The sequence below is a fragment of the Anticarsia gemmatalis genome, chromosome 8, assembly GCF_050436995.1.
Source record: "Anticarsia gemmatalis isolate Benzon Research Colony breed Stoneville strain chromosome 8, ilAntGemm2 primary, whole genome shotgun sequence".
Taxonomy (NCBI): Eukaryota; Metazoa; Arthropoda; class Insecta; order Lepidoptera; family Erebidae; genus Anticarsia; species Anticarsia gemmatalis.
The window spans coordinates 2,639,998-2,662,814 of NC_134752.1; positions in this window are offsets into that span (position 1 = coordinate 2,639,998).

Here is a 22,817-nt window from a genome sequence, read left to right on the forward strand (position 1 = left end):
GAACGCATAGTGGTATTTGAACTGAACGTGCTTCGGAGGGCACGTACAGTTGTTTCAATCACCCACATTTCAAGCCTTTGATGTTAAGCCACATCAAAGGCTTTCAGGCGGGTTGAATAACTTTGACACTAGGTTGATCACTAACTATACGATAAGAAGACGAAGATTTATCATTTCACGTATGTTATACCCGAAGTATAAAATACATCTAAGTTTCATCTTGGGGTGACTAGGCACTCAACCCGTGACCACAGTTGATGCAATGCAATCGTCGGGTAAGCAAATAAAGTACTCTTTTTTAGACGACGACGATGTACGAACTGAGTTTATTCCTAAGAAGATAAATCATTATAAACTATAGAAAAATAAAATTACATCTTTACTCAAACTAGTCAATACGTGACTAAAACAGTAACATAAACACATACATTCTAACTGAACGCACACTTCGCTTCTACCTTCGCTTCGCCACGCCTCCCGTACCGCCTCATATAACTATACCTAATAAGTAAATTAGCACCCGTACAGCGTTTATTTCCTCTTGCAACATTGTCTGTACTTCATTAAGTCATTAAAGAAATGAGCCGTGAAATTATGTTGATAACACTATTTAAAATACATTAAATTGTATGCACAGCTGATTAGCATAGAAATGCAATAGGTAAGTGCTATCAAATGCCCGTGAAATAGGTAATAATAGCGTTAAACTGAGCTTTGATAGCGAGATAAAACTACTGCTACTTTGTTTCGATAGTGGCTAGGGCCAATAGCTTTGGGGTAGGCTCTACCTAAATATAATATTACTAGCTGATCCGGGCAACTTGGCTTGCGTCACATAAGAGAGCCATGATTTTTCCCGTTTTTGTAACATTTTTCACTGGTGCTCTGCTCCTTTTGGTCGTAGCGTGATGATATATAGCCTATAGCCTTTCTCGATAAATGGGCTATCTAACACTGAAAGAATTTTTCAAATCGTACCAGTAGTTACTGAGATTAGCGCGTTCAAACAAACAAACAAACAAACAAACAAACAAACAAACTCTTCAGCTTTATAATATTAGTATAGATTAGTATAGATTCTAATCAATAAAGTAAGACTGTCTCTGTGACGCGGCGAATAGGTATCCGACTACTGATAACGAGATTCAAGATTTGTTGCCCAGGTCAGACAAAATGTTGGTTTTTCTCTAATTTACATAAGATTTCGGTAGTCTGAGGTTTGTTCACGCCCGCCGTGCCCGGTATATGGCAATAGGCTGGCCCCCTATTACATGGGACTGACATTTTGAATGGTGAAACGCTGTTGTGTTCCATACGGGTTCCGTAAGGTATTATCAAGAGAAATGTCCCCAGCTGGAGGACATGGATACGTTGAATGTTGATAAAGTCACCAAAAATATACCAATTAATGTCTTGCAGCTCTCAAAAGGTGTCTTGAAGGCAATATCATCACTTTTTATACGATTTAAATGGGTGTATTTGTTACAGTAAAATCTCAACTAAGGCTACCTTACTTATTTAATAGGTCTATCAATTGATACTATTATTGACTAAACACAATTTGCTATAGAAAATCCATAATATTATAGTACAAAAACAACAAAGACTTAACAATAAATTAATTAACAAATTCTTTTCATACGTCTAAATAAAAGTATTCACTACAAGAACTCCACTCATCTCGGTACAAGTTCACATAATGTTCTACGAGTCTAGGAGAATGTACAGCATGCCGCGGGTGTCGAACCCCGTACCTCATAATACGCCTATCTGCGTTTAATTATAAGATTTAATGCAGCGCGTATCGACTATCTCGACCGTACAAAAACGGATGAACGCGTCCAGGAACAGAGAAAACCTTGCAGTCGATGTTGGTGTTAAATATTTCGAAAAAAGGATATCTTTGTTAATAATGTTAAAAAATGTATATAAAGATGTTTTGTTAGAACACATTATTAACGGAATTTAAAAAAATAATGTTTATAAAAAACTAAACCTATTCCAAGATTTTTGTTTCTTTTAAAATATCATACTACTTGTAACTAAAGTGTAGTACTTAACAAAAACAGTATTGACTATTTAACGAAAATAACAGCTTATACTGAAACGACTAAAAGTAGAATAAAATAGTGTCTCAAGACTTTCTAATATTATTATAATAATCATTTCTAAACCTACTTATGTTACTATGCAACACTTGACCGACATCAGTTGATTTAACTTACAATAGCACAAAGAAAAGCCTAGCGTCAAATTCTCAGAAATTTTCTAGACTAATAAAAACACGTAACGACTAACCTAGATCTGAATTTGACAGTTCAATGACCCCATCACGTGTACTTGTCAAATTTCGTATCAATAACTGTAAACGTTACACGCAGTAGAAATCGGTTTCCCTGAAAAACTAAATAAACTAATTTTTTAATGTAAAAGTTTGTGTTACACTTTGAGAGGTTCAGAGTTAAAACTAGTTTATTATTTTCTTGCAATATCCAACTTTATTTTACTGAAACTGAAGCAAACGCAAAAGACAGCATTACAAGATGTATGGATGTTAATGAAGCAAGGGAAGTTTTGTAGGAATCGTAACGAGTGGCCCTTTGGTCTCCGCCTACCCCTAAGGGGGAAACGGCATGATATTATGTATGTATATAAATGTAAAGTATACGCTAAATACTTTTGTGCAACGTAACGTCGACAAATTACGACGTTCCGTCATAATATGCTCATTCCAAAATCTCTTGCTTTAATTATTCACATCCTCACAGCTTGCAGCTTTAATCAGACACACAAATACATTCTGCGTGTGCTACACTAGCGAGCGGACTCGGGTCCATCAATATAACAATAAATAAAAAATCTCCAACAACGGCGACTCCACGGTAGTCGCAGTGATCGATAAAAAGCAACATTTTATAATGTTTTTCGTGTCTATTATAAAAAGCCTATCGGTCAGTCCGAGCAATGTGATTGAAATTCGGTTGCTAAACACTTTTCATAGAAACAGAGGTCGTTGACATTAGACCTTGGTGTTTGCATGATCAGTCTAGAAATATGCACTGACTTCCGTTTAACCTTCAAACAGTTTAAAATATTGCCTGAAAACTAACAATTTTTGGGTGTTTTTACAACCATCTAGCTCAGTGGACGAAGAATGCATTATTTTATTAGATCACTCATGCGTTACCATTTTAACTCCATATTTGTTGAACAAAGCAATTAGCTAGTCTCAGTCCGCAACTCCATTCGCGGTTTTTCGAATTAAAAAGTATTCTCCTTGTTAATAAAAAAAATCTTGAAAGTCAGTCGTTTCGGTCTGTACGTGTTGTATGTACAAATATCTAACTCTCGCAACTATTATATTAGTAGAATAAAGCCGGCTGTTCTTTATACTTCAAAGAAAGAGACTTACCGTCATTACTATCTATACTAATATTATAAAGCTGAAGAGTTTGTTTGTGTGTTTGAACGCGCTAATCTCAGGAACTACTGGTCCGATTTGAAAAATTCATTCAGTGTTAGATAGCCCATTTATCGAGGAAGGCTATAGGCTATATGTCATCACGCTACGACTAATAGGAGCAGAGTACCCGTGAAAAATGTTACAAAAACGGGGAAAATTATGTTTCTCTTATGTGACGCAAGCGAAGTTGCGCGGGTCAGCTAGTTAATACTAAAAAGCCAACCATATAAACCATTTCTTTATAGTCCCTTTCCTTGCATTACTCTTCACCTAAACTGGTTCATTTTCGCAACAGAAATACACATCTTCAAGGCTTTAATATAGCTATCGGAAGCACATACCAAACATAAATAGGATTCGACAATAACAAAAAATATAACCACCGTAAGTTATTTAAGAAATTGCACGTATCATACTTATCATGATGACTTTTTGAGCACCATTTATAAGTTGTTATATAAAGGACTCATTATGTTTTTATACTCATTCTTGAAACATAATCTGTGAGTAATGCTGCCCCCGGATACAGAGCGCAATTTGCTTACAAAAACTACTAGTCGTATTTTACATCTGACAAAGATGAAATGATTGCTCTGTGGGTCAGTCTGTAGTGTATCTGATTCCTGATCATGAGGTCTCGCGTTCGATTCCTCGGTTGGACGATGTGTCTCTGGTATTAGAATGTTTCTCAATGGAAGTCCGGAGTTTGGTTACGTGCCCGGTAAATGGTAATTGGCTCGCTCTTTATTGCATGGGACTAACATTGTTAATGGCGTCAAAATATCTCTACCTATACTTTCGGGTATAACAGGGGTGATATTATTGTAGACTAGATGACCCGCGCTACTTCGCTTGCGTCATATAAGAGAGAATGGGTTCATCATTTTCCCCGTTTTTGTAACATTTTTTACTGGTACTCTGCTCCTAATGGCCGTAGCGTGATGATTATCTAGCCTAAATGCCTTCCTCGATAAATGGTCTATCTAACACTGAAAGATTTTTTAAATTGCACCAGTAGTTCCTGAGATTAGCGCGTTCAAACAAACAAACAAACTCTTCAGCTTTATAATATTAGTATAGATTAGTATAAATATGTACTAAATATTTAAGAGTTATCGACCATGTATATTAGCACAAAATGGTGAAACGGTTTAAATATGAAACTAGAGTTCTGTTCCAGTGGTGAAATCCGTTTTTTTACTAGTTTTAGTAAAATAATTAGAAAAACTTCCATCTTCAGACCACCCACGTATCACCTAATAAACAAGACATAAAACCAACATACAATGTAGCCAACATAACAATACTTTTTACAAACAAATAGAAACATACTGATAAAACTTAGAATTTTATCATTTCATCAAAACATCGTGTTACTGTACAAAAAGCTGTTCTATACATTTAGGTTATGCAGTTAAACATACAAGTATGCATTTCTACGAGTTTTACTCATCTTTTTCATTCTTTTTAAGCATGTAGCTACATGCCTAAGTGCTGTTTTTAATATATTTCGTGTTTATTAAAATGCCTAAGTAATTGATGTACAATTAGACAAGATCTTAGATCTTATCAGCAGTTTGAAGTATTTTTCCGTTTTTGTACAGATGTAGCTTCGTAGTGTTTATTAGATCAGATGATAAGGGTATAGATAACGGGAAAAATATACAGTTCTAGCTTTCCACTCGCATGGAATTTCACCATCTTCGGGAGGTAATTTCCAAAAAATCTCTCTTAGTGCTCCTCTACACTTCCTAAGGAATTTTCATACCATATATCAAGTTTCTACGCTCAGTAGTTTCGACTGTACTTTATCAGTCAGTCCGTAACGGAAGAGTTTTATATAATATTGATGACTAAGATGAAATCTTAACTGTACAATATGACTTAATTAATTCAATATGACTTCGCCCTGCCAATAACTCTACTCCTAACATGGAAGTCTGCTGAAATCAAAAACACACCTTAAAAGCCAAAAAAGGTATATCCAAAACTATAATTTATAAGCTGTTCTAGCATTCTTAGAGCAAGTTGTCGACATTTCGTATGATATGATAATCAGCGTGTCCTTAAGCCGGACTACCGGCGCCGTGATACAACCCGCCCTCACCCGACCTCTCAGATATTCACTACACATTTATAAGTTCACTGTTTAATAGAAAGTGATTTTCTTCGTGCAGTGAAATGAAGCCTTGGAAGTATTGTTTTGATGCAAATATGAATATTACTAGAGTTTCGTTTTAGATACTACAGATTTCTGTAGCTCGATTCTCTACTAACTGATAACCGGCTAATCGAAAAAAAATGTATGATAAGCGATTTAGCGCCTCTAGCGGGTCTCGTAGAAACTATTTTGGCAGTAGGTACATTCTAAATGTCCAACTTTCGATACTCGACAGTACCGACTGCAGAGTATCGTGCTTCTGAAAGTTAGATCTAAGTTAATTTAAGTTAATGAAAAATGGTGCGTACAGAGATGTGTTTTTCTACTTCTTTTGACTATCGAAAGCCCGCTAACTACTGACAGAGTATGAAAATCTAATCAGCCCAGTAGCGGGCGCTGTAGGGACTATTTTGGCAGTACATTTTTAATATTATATCTACTCTTGTTACTCGATAGTACCGAGTGTATCCACTGTAGAAAATCGCACTATAATTACTTAAATTATAAAATTAAGAGCACTTGTTTAAAATGTACTTTAAAATATCCGACAATCACTGAATAACAAATGAACAGAAAAAAGGCTGGAAATAAAACGAATAGTATCGTTTGAATGTAGATACATCATTTTATTACTCAATTCCGAACGAATAACCACCCCCGGCATTTGTAGGGTTGGAAGTGTTAATACGATTACTGTTATCATAATTTTAAATCTTTTTCGTAAGGTGTTGGATAAAGACGCCATTTCCACTCTCACCTGTCTTAGGGAAGGTTCATATCTGACGGAAGATGCGTCGGGCGTAACTTAATTGGGCTTTGCACCGACGCATCATCGGTTGAGTGTGAACGGTCAAGTGTTTTTCACATACATATATATACATTTGTCTGTTCTGGCGCTGCGCGACCGATAACACGCGACGTATGTTCCGTCAGATATGAACCATTCCTTATTCATCGGAGCGCAAGATCTGTATTTGTAACGACTGAAGATCGATTGGTTATAAATAAGGTTAATTGTGTTATTAAGGAGTGTGAGCACTTTCAATAATTACGAATAGACTTATTTGTTAGATAAAATGTTTAATGAGTAAATTGATGGGACCGGAGGGGCCTCCATTTAATACTATAATTGCATCGACCGTACAATTCTATCGAAACATCGGACAAACAAAAGGGTGTCATAACTTTTTTTTAACCCATTACTGTCCCACTGTTGGGCACGGGTCTCCTCCCAAATGTGGGAGGGGTTACGCCTTGAGTCCACCACGCTGGCCAACTGCGAGTTTATCCTTTACTGTAATTTTTGAGGGAGGTCCCCATCGGTGTGGACCCAACGCTGGCGTGACGACCTAGATGCCTTTGATAGGTATTAAACAGAGAAATCGGATGATATGGCGGGCTGGAAAAAGATGGGGGCGTCTTTGCCAAGCAGTGGGACAGTACTGGCTATGCAAATAAGAAAAAAAACATTTATTTTCAATCGCGTTTAAGACCCGTTGCATTATAGTATTATATGTAGGTACAGGCTTATCATTGTTGGCTTTCGACAATTGTGAATTACCCGATAAGGTTTGAATGAAACTCAGCTCCTCTACCGTATTTTGAATGAATCATTCGTTTCAATAAATTTCGGCGAATGCATTATTTCATTTCAAAAAGTCAATTTCCCACTATTAAATAAAGCCTATCAATTTTCCCTTACAACTTCTCGACATATCTAATTAAACAGTACATACGTCACTATCAATGTTTGAAACAAGACTTTTAACTTTATTACGCCTTGTTAATGTGAAAAATAGCAGAGAAACAAAGGCAACACGTTTAAAAACTCATTAGCAATACGATTACACGTCATCTATTCAACTGACAGCTGTCAAACTATAAAATAACCAGGTAATTTGTATACTAGCACAAGCGCTTGAAACTTTTGTCTAGCCTTTTTTCCAACTATGTTGGAGTCGGCTTCCAGTCTTACCGGATGCAGCTGAATACCAGTGTTTTACATGGAGAGACTGTCTATCGGACCTCCACAACTCGGTTACTTGGGTTGTCAGACTTTAAGCTACTGACTACTGTTAACGACTGTCAAAGATCTTTAAAAATGACAGCCCAGACCCACATTTTAACGTGCCTTCCGAAACACGAACGAACTCGATATGGATAAAATGGTCACCCATTCTTAGAACAACCTCGGCAAGCGTAGCTTAGCCTAAAATATTGATCCGCGGCTGTTGTTAACTAACAGCTTTTCATAGAGCTACTGTATTTTTGGCTTTATTCTACACAAAATACATCGATAGAATCACATATTTTATACCCGAAGGTTTAGAAGTGTGTGAAATATACCCGCGTTTCTTCATTAACAATGTTAGGCCTATGTAATACGGTGGCCTATTGCCATATACGAGTTGATTGGCAAGTTATGTGTGAAAAATCGATCAGCGCCCCTTACATATTCTAAAGGAACTAATTTTTCGAAACAATTTGAACTGTCTGGTGAGTTTCACTATATGGCACGGTAGCATTATATGGCTATAGATAATTAAACAATTATAATTCATAAGAATTGCAGCACAGCTGGAAAAATTTTAAGCGTTCAGATAATATTGATCATCTATCATGGGTTATGTCCAAATAATCCCACTGACTGTCAACTATCTGTAGGTTCTAATTAAGTGTCCCACTTCACCAGGTGCAAACTAACCGCTAAATAAATAGTATAATAAAGAAGAAACATTTTCTTTGTAAAGAAGATTTTTGAAAATGTATGAATTGCTCTTGTTGCACGGAAAATACAACAATGACAATTTGTGGATCGCACAAATAATTGTTCCGTGTGGGAATCGAACCTACGGACTTCCGACGCATTAGACGACCTTAACCACCGCACCACGGAGGCAGCATTTATTTTTTTATTTCGAAGAACCAATAACATATAAAAACTAGAGCTCTCTGCCTATAGATGTCTTCATTGCACTGGCTTCATAGGTCATAGTTATTTGTAACACCGGACACCGAGCCTCCCAGCTCAGTGGTATTAAATCGTAACGATTTACAATATTAATAGGTTATTTTGTAAATAAACTGGGCGTAATAAATACAAGTTTTGTACTCCTTCGCTGATTAATGCTTGTTTTGAACCGCGCGATCGGGAGCTGGCTGAAATTGCCTGTTACTTTGCGAACGGCTATCTCATTTTAAGGTTTAAAGTAGCGATATTACAGTACTAGCTTTGAAATGCGACTTTGTCCGAGTATAAAGAATCCCGGGATAAAAATTATGTATGTCTTAAGTTAGGGTATTTAATTTTTTTTTTAAATCTCTTCAATACATTTCAGTACAATTCGTGTTTAGTGTTCAAAACTTTTCGTATTTCTAATATTAATAGGACAATATATTTATTGTATTAAAGTATACATTCCGTATATACAAGAAAGTACAAGATGATTTTTGAAAAATCAAATTTCTTATTGTTAAGTTGTTTATTATATAGTGAACTTCATTATTATTGATAATGGCGAAAAGTGAGTGTATTTAATATACCTTTGCCTACACCTTCTGGTATAACAGGCGTGATATTATTTATGTATTGAATTTCATGATTTTCATATTTACACCGTACCAGTATTATTTGTAGCACATACTTGAAAACCGAATGTGTTTAACCACAATAAATAATAACTAGTAGCCCGATTCTTTACTACTATCGATTATCCACAACTGGCTAACTATCGAAAATTTTGTATGGAAATCTGATCAGCGCATCTAGCGGACGTTGTACTAACTATTTTGACAGTACATTTTAAATGTCGAACTCTCGATACTCGATGGTTACAATTGTAGAGAACGGTGCTAAAAGAAAGCCTATTTTATAGCATTTTATCCACAAATATAGCATGATGACCACTATCCACTACCACAACTCTTGCAATTCTCTCTTCATTTCCATTAAGGATTCGAATCTTTAACAGCATTAAGAAATATTCACAATCCAACTTCTTAAACATAACTTACTAATCGCACATCTAAATAACACCTTTATACCCCGGAATGTTACAATTAGTGTTGCCAATTACAGCATTGGGTGTATATTTTAATAATCAGTGTAAAAATCTTGTAACACCAACTACATAGCTAGTTCGTGAGCTGTTCGCGGGATTAACGGCTGTAGCGAATGAAATTATTTCCACGTATCCATGATCTTTATACCGAAGAATCACGCCAGGGCTGGCCTGAGAAACACAGTAATGGAATGTTAAACCAATTGATGATATGTAAAGTGTCTTATCTTGACTGTCGTCTTGGGAATAGGAAAAGTGCCGTTAAATATAAAACCAATCTTATATGTATATATATACAATTTCCATATTATTTATGTATTGAATTTCATGATTTTCATATTTACACCGTACCAGTATTATTTGTAGCACATACTTGAAAACCGAATGTGTTTAACCACAATAAATAATAACTAGTAGCCCGATTCTTTACTACTATCGATTATCCACAACTGGCTAACTATCGAAAATTTTGTATGGAAATCTGATCAGCGCATCTAGCGGACGTTGTACTAACTATTTTGACAGTACATTTTAAATGTCGAACTCTCGATACTCGATGGTTACAATTGTAGAGAACGGTGCTAAAAGAAAGCCTATTTTATAGCATTTTATCCACAAATATAGCATGATGACCACTATCCACTACCACAACTCTTGCAATTCTCTCTTCATTTCCATTAAGGATTCGAATCTTTAACAGCATTAAGAAATATTCACAATCCAACTTCTTAAACATAACTTACTAATCGCACATCTAAATAACACCTTTAAACCCCGGAATGTTACAATTAGTGTTGCCAATTACAGCATAGGGTGTATATTTTAATAATCAGTGTAAAAATCTTGTAACACCAACTACATAGCTAGTTCGTGAGCTGTTCGCGGGATTAACGGCTGTAGCGAATGAAATTATTTCCACGTATCCATGATCTTTATACCGAAGAATCACGCCAGGGCTGGCCTGAGAAACACAGTAATGGAATGTTAAACCAATTGATGATATGTAAAGTGTCTTATCTTGACTGTCGTCTTGGGAATAGGAAAAGAGCCGTTAAATATAAAATCAATGTTATATGCATATACAATTTTCATGTCACAATGTTAGTTACCGTACTCCTCCTAAACAGCTTACCCGATTCTCATGTAATTTTGGGAATCGGCCAACATCTATTTTTCATACACCTAAGTGACACTATTGTTTTTTTTATATGGCAAATAAAAACGTTTGCCGGGTCAGCTAGTATATTTATATACCAGCCTAGTCTTTCTCCCAACTATGTTGGAGTCGGCTTCCAATCTCACCGCAAGCAGCTGGATTCTAGTATTTTACATAGAGCGAATGCCTATCGGATCTCCACAACCCAGTTACCTGGGTTATAACACGATACTCTTCGGTAAGATTGGTTGTCAGAATTTCAACCTTCTGACTACTGTTAACGAATCTCAAAGAAATTGACAGCCGGGTTTAACGTGCCTTCCGAAACAATATTTCATTGAATATATTTTGGACAACTCATCTGATTTCAAACTAAGCTTGTATTATGCTAATTAGACAATTAATAGACATGCCTAAATACTTCTAAATACATACATAAATAAGTACTTTTACATCCAGGCTTAGAATACTCTTGCTCGTAGCACAATATTATTTGTCCTAGGTTGGATTTGAACCCACCACACGCGGCGTTAAGGCTATAGCAGTGAGGTGACCATGATAACAACTGCGCCAAAATACGAAAAAATATTAGCGTAAAGCGATTCTCTACAACAACGATTATGATTTTCGAAAAGCGAACATTTCTTATTATTATAGGAAGAAAATAGTTCTAGGAATGCCTCGTCGGGACTCTGACCAGTTTTTCGTACTATATTTAGCTAGCCGATTGTCAATAATTCGGTACTTGAAAACAGTCAAAACAGCTACTCTTTATGAAATGTCAAAATCACATTTTAGTAGAAATACGGTGGAGGGACGTCACAGTTTCGTATTTTCGTTGGTATCAAAAGATAGCCTAATAAGTATTTCAGTCTGTAATAATTACAATTTCAGCATTATTCACAAAAAATTACATATCTTGAGCATTTTTGATAAACCTTTTAAGAGTACAAGCTTAATACTTTTTCGTTAATCCAGTCAAGTACCTAATTGATAGTAGCAGAATATCGCTACACAGATAAGATTTGTTTATTTATTTTTTATTCATCCTAACAACTATTTATAAAAAATGATAACAAGGCACAAATTGGCAGTGATAACGCCACGTCCCACAGCTATTATCACACTACTAAAGTATAGAATAGAGATAGAAAAATGTACAAAACGATCTTCTTCATGAATAAAAGATTTACAATGCAACATTGTCTTTGATAGATGACTGTGATGACTTATTGTCTATGGCACGCAACAAATGAATAAGTAAACAGCTATGGCTCTATCGGTAGCTAGGTTAATCATTCTATCTTGTATTGTCCTTATCCCACGTTAAATGGGGTCGACGCAGCATGATTTTTTTATCAATAACATGCTATTAACGCGATTCTCTGCAGTCGGTACTGGCGAGTATCGAAAGTTTGACATTTGATGCTGCCAAAATGGTTCCTGCGACGCCCGCTAGAGGCGCTGATCAGATTTTCTTACAAGATTCCTCGATAGCTAGACGGTTGTCGCTGGTCTGATTTGGCTGATGTTTTTACAACTCCACCGGGAAATGTTCCGTTGATCATTGAAAAGTTAAAATTTTATTCCATTATTTAACTATTTTAACTACCTCCAAGCCCGCCTCGACCTCGCCCGGTTTCAAAAATTATATTTTGTTATGTACATCGAACTATGATTTAACAAAGACATTACTTTTTCTAGTCTAATTAAATTGCAGTTTATAAAAATTGTTACTTGTTAATATAGGTCTACTTGAAGAAGTAAGAACAGTTCAAGAAATATACAATTTCCAACAATGTGAGAGTACTAGACGTGATGGGAGCTTGAATGTGGGTGACGTCATCAGTAGTGTCAGTGTAGTATAAAGTAGTGGAAATATGAGAGAACTAGATAGCGGCGGCGGCGGCGAGCGCAGTAAGGATCGACGCACACAAACCGTCGGACAAAATATGAACGTTCATATTAACGCCCGTGACCGCTCTAAGGGTCGTCGCCCACGCGCAGTAAGGGTTAGCACACACGAACCACGGGCCACAATATGAGCGTTGTAAATAGCGGTGCTGGTCACAGTGAGGATCCGTGTTTTATGGCTGTGGCCGGAGACCCGTGTGCGTCATAGAGCTGACGATGAACTGGGAAACAGACGTGACAACCGTTCGCGGCCACGCATGCCGCATCGCAAAGAGCGACGAGGGCTGCGACCGTTTCGCCATGATATCAAGTATGTGCAAGCGATGGCTGCACTCGCAGTGTCCTTCGCTGATTGTCAGCATGACGGCGATGCGGAGCCACGAGCATGAAGCGCGCCCGAGGATTCCTCCAAGTTGCCGTATCAGGAGGCTCCGATGTAGCGTTCAAACGCTAACTCAAATTTTGATCCGACGTGGTTGAACGAGCCAAATGAATGATATAAGGTAAGGAGAATTTTATTTCAATCGTAATATAGTATTAAAATAAATAGTAAGAGACATATATAAAATGAACAACACGAATGCTGAAACTGTAAACGGCACCTCGGGTACCTCGGCCGCCTCGGCCACATCAGTGGTTGTAAGTCAGGGGCTGAGTTCACAAACAGACACGTGCACCGTCGTCGTGAACATCACCGCCGCCTCTCCAATGAGCTGGTTCGTGCGAGACTACATACGCCTCAAGGCGTCGCTCACAGTCGACCGCATGAGAACACACCAGCGTCAGCGCTAGATATATCTCACAGAATGCTCATCAAACAACCAAAACCAAAAGTCGTACAGCTAAGATGCGAGCTCAGATTTCGATCCGACGATTGAAGACTCCATGCGTGTGACAAAATGAGGATGGCCACAATATGATAAAAACTAAAAGTGACACTACCACCGGAATCTCACGACGCGGCGGTGTCGACTCGAGAGTCTTTCTTATCGAAAACGAAACAAAAAAAATTGCATACGCGCGATAATATAGCACGTATGCAATTCTTTTTTTTTTGTTTGTTACAAGTGGCAATATAGTATTGTTAGGAACAAATGACGCAGGCAAGCCGCGTAGCCCGCTGGCATCCGCAGCGGCCCAGCCGCCGTGTGTGCTGGCGGCGATGCTGCCGGCACTGTGTTTAGCAACCCTTACAGACACTTGGTACAGCAACCGCTCAAAAAAAGAGCAGTGTCTTAGTCTATTAGTGCGCAACTCCGTCGTTCTAAGGTCGCGGCTTTTTATTTATCATACAGGTTGATCGTTCTCTGTTCTGCAAGCTTTAGATACTCTTCCTGGTGGCAGGTCCTCTTTCCGTCAGAGGCGGCGGTGACGGCGCTGGCGCCTGTGTAGCGCCTGTGCGCTCGCGCTGTACAGCCACCGCCGCGGTGTTTGACTCACTTTTAGTTGTCATCATAATAATGTAAGTTGTCCTTATTTTATCATAGGCATGAAGTCTTCAATCGTCGGATCGAAATCTGAGCTCGCATCTTAGCTTTGTGACTTTTGGTTTTTGTTGCTTGGTGAACATTCTGTGTCATATAGCTAGCGCTGACGCTGGTGTGTTCTCATGCGTTCGATTGTGACCGACGCCTTGAGGCGTATGTAGTCTCGCACGAACCAGCTCATTGGAGAGGCGGCGGTGATGTTCACGACGACGGTGCACGAGTCTGTTTGTGAACTTAGCCTCTGACTTACAACCACTGGTGTGGCCGAGGCGGCCGAGGTACCCGACGCCGATTTGGCGCTTACAGTTTCATCATTCGTGTTGTTCATTTTTTAAATGTCCCTTACTATTTACTTTACTACTATATAACGATCGAAATAAAATTCTCCTTACCTTATAACATTCATTTGGCTTCTTAAACCACGTCGGATCAAAATTTGAGTTAGCGTTTGAACGCTACATCGGAGCCTCCTGATACGGTAACTGTGAGGAGTCCTCGGGCGCGCTTCATGCTCGTGGCTCCGCATCGCCGTCACGCTGACAACCAGCGAACGACACTGCGAGTGCAGCCATCGCTTGCACATACTCGATATCACGGCGAAACAGTCGTAGCCTTTGTCACTCCTTGCGATGTGACATGCGTGCCCGTGAACGGTTGTCACGTCTATTTCCGCGTTCATCCTCAGCTCTACGACGCACTCGGGTCTCCGGCCACAGCCATAAACCACGGATACTTATTGTGACCAGCGCCGCTATTTACAACGCTCATATTGTGGCCGGTGGTTCGTGTGCACTAACCCTTACTGCACGTGGGCGACGACCCTTAGAGCGGTCACGGGCTTTAATAAAAACGTTCATATTTTGTCCGATGGTTTGTGTGCGTCGATCCTTACTGCGCTCGCCGCCGCCGCCGCTATCTAGTTCTCTCATATTTCCACTACTTTATACTACACTGACACTACTGATGACGTCACCAACATTCAAGCTCCCATCACGTCTAGTACTCTAACATTGTCGAAAGTTGCATATTTCTTGAACTGTTCTGACTTCTTCTTCAAGTACGCCTATATTAACAACTAACAATTCCTATAAACTGAAATTTAATAAGATTAGAAAGATTAATGTATTTGTTAAATAATATAATTATTATGATGTAAAGCTCATATAAAACGCTCCAGCTTTCAATAAAATAAAAAATATTTTATATATAAAATTGATAATCTTTTCCATTACTTTTTTAACCCATTACTGTCTCACTGCAGAGCAAGGGTCTCCTCCCGAACGAAGAAAGGATAAGGCCTTGAGTTTCTGGTGTCCTTTACTAAGTTGGTTTAAAATTGCGGATATTTCTACTCGTCGTAGCCCTGGAGGCTTAGCTGCCAGCTTCCTAAAACCAATTTATATCATAGTAAACAATAACCGGCGAGCCGAGGCTCCCCTACCGACAATTTGTTGTGCGATCATATTGAGATCTCTTCATATCTATGGTCGAAGCGCCGCCGCCGCTGCGCTCGCGCAACTAAATTGGACTAACTGTACTACGCTTGCTACATTGTAAATATTTGTCGGTTAAAAATAACTGGATGGTTTATTAGGAATTTGTACACAATATCTTTGCCTTTTGAAATGTTTTATTATGCTTTTTAGGGATGTAATCATGCGATGGTCAGTAGTGCGTTTGTCTACATTCGGTAATGTCGAGTATCGAAAGTTTGACATTTAAAATGTACTGCCAAAATTGTTACGACGACGCCCGTTAGAGGCGCTGATCAGATTTTTAAACATTTTTTCAATAGGTAGCTGGTTGTCGGTAATCAATAGTGGTGGAGAATCGAGATACAAAACACAATGTGAACATCGAGAAGTCAAGCTTAAAACATTTAGTTTTAATTAGATTTTAACTACACGTTTGGCGCTGCGATTAATAACTGTAGCACCACCGTGGTGCGGTCTAATTTCTACTGAAATAAATATTTGTGTGATGAGCACGAGTAATTGTTCTGAGCCTGGTTGGAAATTGATCTATATAAGTATGTTTATCAGTTATCTGGTTACCAGATTAAAGTGAGGGGACTCACCTCGCCTGTCTGTCTGATTGCTATATACTCAAAATCTTTTAGTTTTCATAAATAGATGGAGCGATTCTTGAACAAGATTTTAGTGTTTCATTTGTAAAGGTTTAGAATCTTTACGCGGATGAAATAGCGGGTGTAAGTTACAATATAATGCAATATTAGAAACCAGGTGCACTCAAAGATAAAGCATAAAGGTCACGTCCCGCGGGCATACAACAGATACGATGATAATTGCTGTGTAACAACGATTATATCTACAAACTATTCACTTACTGGTCAAAGTTCAGAACAATACAGGCGACCGACCTATTAGAAAATTGAGCAACTAGATTAACTAGCGTTGGTTGCGTATTGAGGCGTCCATAGCGAGTTGCGCTAACCCATCGGTAAACAATCTGCGGGTCAAGCAAACTTTTGCGCGGGTCCATAGATGGGTGACCGCATGGTATTTGAACTGGGCGTCTCGTTGCTTCGGAGAGCACGTAAAAAGTCGGCCCCGGTTGTTGTCTTCTAAGATAACAGACGTTAAGCCACGTCATAGGCCTTCGGGCGACTTGTACAACTTTGACACAAGATTGACCACTAACCGTACGATAAGAAGAAGGTGTATATTTGGCGGCTGCTAAGGTGGTCGGTGTCTTAAAATATCACTATTTGAAGAGTAAAAGGTAAACGATCTGTGAGTTAAGCAAACATTGGCGCGGTCATTCCATATGTGGACGACCGCATTGGTAGTTGACTGGGTTAACGAACAATTATTCAACTTGTAATCGTAAAAGGTTAATTTAAAACGCTCATACTATGTAATTATTTTAGACTGAAACACAATACACACTCGTTTGATACCAACAAAAATACGACACTGTGACGTCACAACGTATTTCGTTTCAAAAATGTGTTTTTGGTATAAAGAGAAGCTGATTTGACTGGTAGTTAATTACATTTGCGTAGAAAAAAAATACGACATGTCAACACAAACAATATCCCTACAAAAGCAATGTATATGTAACTAAGTTACCTAACACCCCATTAAAAGATAAAAGATATGACCAGATGTTGCGGCTCGTTAGCTGCAATGGGGTTTTGTCACGAAGACTTGGCCAAATTTATTGATTCCTATACTCTTGTTCTGATCACTGAAGCAGATTGGAACTTACAATCTAGTTCCATCTGGGGGTCTACTCTCATTCAATCGAAAACTATTTAGGGACGGCCGTTTTGTAATTCTCTAATAACATTTCTGAGGTATTTCGCAGGTAAAGAAAAACTGACAAAAATATAAAAATATTTATCTTTTTATAAAGACAACCCACGCACTAAGAATAATATTTCTTGTGTCGCTGGGACTTTTACAAACATGCAATCAGCGAGCACAAAATACAACCAGATCCGAATTAACAATTTGTGGATCGCACAAAAAATTGTCTCGTGTGGGAATCAAGCGCACGTCATCCCTACAATGCTAGCTGCATGCTACAGCGTGGTGACCACCTTAACCACTGCGCCACGGGGGCCGATAAACAATAAAGTCATCTAACAACGAAAAGAACCTCTTATTATTGTGTTGCATACCAAAATTCTGTTTCAACGCCAATGTAATTCACCTTTATCGAAACGTCGGGCAAATGAGCATGTCCCGTGTGATGTTCAAATACGTAGAAAAATTTTCTATCCTGTTTGTTTTCAATCTGATACGAACTACTCTGTGCGTAGAAAAATGAAACAAATAAAAATTCTTACTTCACAAAAGTATATAAAATATACTACCTATTTTATTGTAATGATAAACAAACGTGATATTCGTTACGATATTATTTCGTAAAACAAAAGTAGGCCTACAATATTGGGTATTTAGAAATAGCTTGGACAATATTCATTTGTTTAAAACAGTGGTATAATGAGATGCGTGTCTTGAGTCCAGTTAACAAATTAGTTTGTTAGAAAATAGTTCGTATGTGTATTTTAACTAATCGGACCGACCAGTGGTGTAAATAGTCTAGAGAAAATGTAATGGCAATCTTAATGTATGTTAGATTAACTACAGACTGTTATTATACTTGTAAAAAAAAATACTGTAAAAACCAATCGGGATCTCGTAAATGAGACTGACTGACGTAGCGATCTATCAACACACAGCAGAAGCCTGTTCTAATTAACAAATCACGCGAACGAAGTCGCGGGTGAGAGCAGTAAGTGCAACCATGAATTCAAACAACAAAAGAAAGCCACAACTTCCCAACGATTTCTGAACCTTTGTGCCCAACATGACACTACCAAAATACGAACCGATATCGATTATATATCGATACATAAATCGATTAGTTAACAATCGTAGCGCAGCACTAGTGGCCATTAGGTGGTCGTTTAGCGGCTGACTATGAGTTAGTAGGACCATTTGCTGTTGCGCTTTACCAAGCAATAAGTAGTCTTTACCATCCATTTAGCTAAAAATGATTGCTAAATGTGCTATGGCTCATTTTAGAGTGAAGGAGGGCACAAATTATTGTTTTGACATAAACTGCTAGTGATATGATTGCAAATGTACTAAAATCAATAAAATTAAATAAACTTAATAGCTGGGAATTGTAATAAGAAAAATCCAACAATAGTTTCACTTACATATAAATTAAATCACGCCTTCCTAGCTGGATGAGTAGATACCACAGAACGCCACTTGGTACGATCATTACAAACTCTTTGCTTCATGCACATACATCTTGTCATACAGGATCGGCAGTTAAGATTACTACGCAGTTACGCACTTGACCTTTATGCAGGACATTAAAATTTTCGTGGAGAATTTATTTTGTGAAACCGGACTAAGGATATATTATGTCAGCTATGTTGTAGCGTGTGTCTCTAAAGTCGGTTATTTCGAGTATCGAAAGTCTGTCGTTTATAATGACTTGCCAAAATAGTTCTTACGGAGCCCGGTAGAGGCGCTAAACCGATTTTCGTATAAAATTTATCGATAGCTCGCCGGTTGTCGGTAGTCGACAGTGGTAGAGCATCGAGGTTTAGACTAACATTAAATGTATACTTCATTTTATAAAGTATCTAATTGAATCTTATTTAATTTACAGGTACATATGTACATCGTGGTTTGCAGAATAGCATAAATGGGTAAGCTTAGATAGAATGCTCTGGCGAATTCTTAATTACTTTCTAATTAATAACAATGTGGTTTAACATACCACTAATTTGTAGACATTCACACAAGTTATTGTAATAATACTTAGACGCGAATCAGAACATATGCCGATCAATATAATATAAAATTTTTTCGTTACTGACTGACCGACAACGCACAGCCGAAACCACTGAGCGTAGAAACTTGAAATTTGGTATAAAGATTCCTTAGAAAGTGTAGAGGAGAATTAAATGAAGGTTTTTGGAAATAATTATATAAGCCTAGATGGCGGACTTACACGCCCTCTGACATCAAACTTAAAAGTCGGCAGTGCCTTTTCACCACAAACTTTTAAAGACAGTTTGCACGATCGAATTATTTTTATGGCCTCGTTATACGCAGATGTGTACATGCATTTTTCGAGTAGTAATTTAAGTAAAAACTAAAACATGACGTACGTATTGTCTGAATGCTTGTAGCCTCTGCCTAGCCAGTTGTTAAACAAGCCATTATACGTTACATTGCAATGAAGTATGATGTTAACAATAGTATTTTTTACAAAGATTAACCTATTGAATGCCACCCGCACTTTGACAGATAACATTTGTAGGTTATGCCCGCATCTGCTCTCGAAACTATACTAACAATATGAAGCCAAAGCGTTAGTTTGTGTAAACGCTTATCTCGGAAACTACTGGTTTACGCTCTTAATGTCTTCTTACTACTTATTACTTACTATACCCACCACCCACAATAAAACATAAAATAAAAGAAACAAAAATGACTATACAAAACTACTTTTATTATGTTAGTGGTGCTTAGGGAATGACTACTCGATCCCTTTGATGAGCCTCAACAATTTATTGAGGCGTCACCTTCACCGAGCAATAAATCCGATCGGGCGAGCTGACGAATAACCCAATCAAACCTCAGAGAATTTTATCTTATTATTTTCTTTTTATTGAAGAAAGTTTAATTTATTTGTTGAACACGACACGAGTGCTTTTCATTGCAGTACCTACATAGAACCAATGTATCTGTCCATACATTTTATAAATCTGTAGAGAGGTCTCCTCCTGGAATGAGGGAGGGGTTGGCCCTTAAGTCCACCACGCTGGCCATGTGCGGGTTGGGGCTTTAGCATACCTTTACGAACTGTTCTTAAGAACCCTCAGGCATGCAAGGTTGCACAACAATGCTTTACTTCACCGTTGGAACAAGATAATGCGTTAGGTATACATAAATAAATGTCATTCAAGACAAATTCAAAAACAGCAACCGTCTAGACTTTCTAAGGCCAAATAAAAACAAAGATTCGCACATAACTTTGAAAACTCACATTTATATCACTTTACTTTACAAATGTCACTCGAAAGTACAAAAACAGGTTATAATGAGTGATTAACATGCGAGAACACATAATTGTTTTTACGAACATACTTCACTTAAGAGCTATGTAGACGAGCCACTTTTTGTTGCGAAATGCGACTTGTAACGTATGCGTAAAGACTACACGCTAAATATATAAAATTTTTAGTTGACCTGCAATTTTATGAAAGACTTTTTATCATTTAGACCACACAGGGGTGACTTTATTTCCTATCATAATTTAGTGAGGCAAACACATATTCGGGTTGGCACATTCGGTTCTGCAAATGCTTATTGTCGATTTATCTTTACAAGTATATAAGTATGTTACTATGTTCATCAGTTATTTGGTTCCCATAGTACAAGCTCTGTTTAGTTTGGAATCAAATGACCGTGTGTGAATTGTCCAATAGAATTTTTATTTATATTATTTATTTATTTTTGAACATAATTGTAGAAATCTTTTGCTTGCTTTAAGATTCGGATATTAGCTGTGGGTCTCAAGCTGGTTCAGTCAAAAATAAGACTATAACCTTATACTATTAAAATATTGTACATGTATTATCTCAGTTTTGTCGTTAAACTGATTTTGAGAACCGATTTTTTGCTCATAGGCTGTTTAATATCCACGTGAAACTGGACACTTTTATTTGCAAAAATCACCAAGATTTAAATCTATGATCGATTTAATCGAGAAAAATAACTGAAACATTCAGAATACACTCTGATGAATAACATAAAAAAAGACAACTAATTGACTAAAATATTATATTATCCGCAGAATAACGCACAAGTGGACAACTAAAAGTTGCTCGTCTGTACAACTAAACATAATAACATTTAGAAGGTTTTTGTAAAGCTTCAATAAGGCATATTTATGGTCTGTTTAGAACATCACTTGGTGTAATTATGTCGAATTGTATCACTATAATAACTGTGTTTGCCCTTAACTGTCACTGTTCATTTTCTAAATGGGGAATTTACGAGTGTAAGTATATTACGACCAGTTTACTTGTGTAAAAACTAAGATGGACTTTTCTTTATCGCCGGATAACTTAATTCGATGAATAATTTGACGTTTTGATGTATAGAGCATCTGTGAAGTGGCTTACCCCCGGTTTCTAAGGTACATTTAGCGGTAGTTTATCTATTCAAACTATCGTGTTTATATGAGCTTAAACGCTATTGAATAGATAAACTACCGCTAAATGTACCTAGGAAACCTGGGATTACTGAGGCAAAGGATTCGAATGACTAAAAAATATAAAATTTCTAGCCCATTAATGCACCACTGCTGGAAAAGTTATTGTTTCGGGTTGGAACTGTCAACCACTTGCGTGGGAGGTGCATTTAAATCTGATCGGTCATTTACAATTTTACTTCCATGTAATAGAGGGCTAGCCTGTTGCTATATACCGGGTACATTACCAAACTCCAGGGTACTGCTGAGAATTATTCAAATACAAATTAGAAAAGACTCACAGTCCCATACCCAAACCGTTCTATTGATAAATTATAATTTCGACTAATCGGAATTGAACCCAAGACCTCGAGATCAGCTGATCACAGAGGCAGCCAGATGTCTCACCACAATTATCACTTCATTTATCTATGTGTTCAAAACTAATAATTGTAAAGGTCGCGATAGATCTGACCATTGTGGTCGGCTGGCATTTAGGCAAGCGCCTGGCATTTAAAGTTTATACAGAATTAACGTTAAGCCTTTAGATACCACTGAAGGCTTTTAAGGAATTCGAGAAGGCAATTTATGTTTATTTTACATTATATTTGGACTATATTATAGTATAATTTCCTCAGAGATTTCCGTCATCGCTGAAGCACTTTTTGATTATAGGATGATCGCTCTTTCTAGATTTCAATAGGAAAAAAATTTTGTCACATAACATAATTTACGTACATTATGTGATAATGATAAAGAGATGAAGCTCGTGGCTTAGTTAACAGCAGTCGCGCAGATCAATCAATGAGGTTAAGCTACGCTT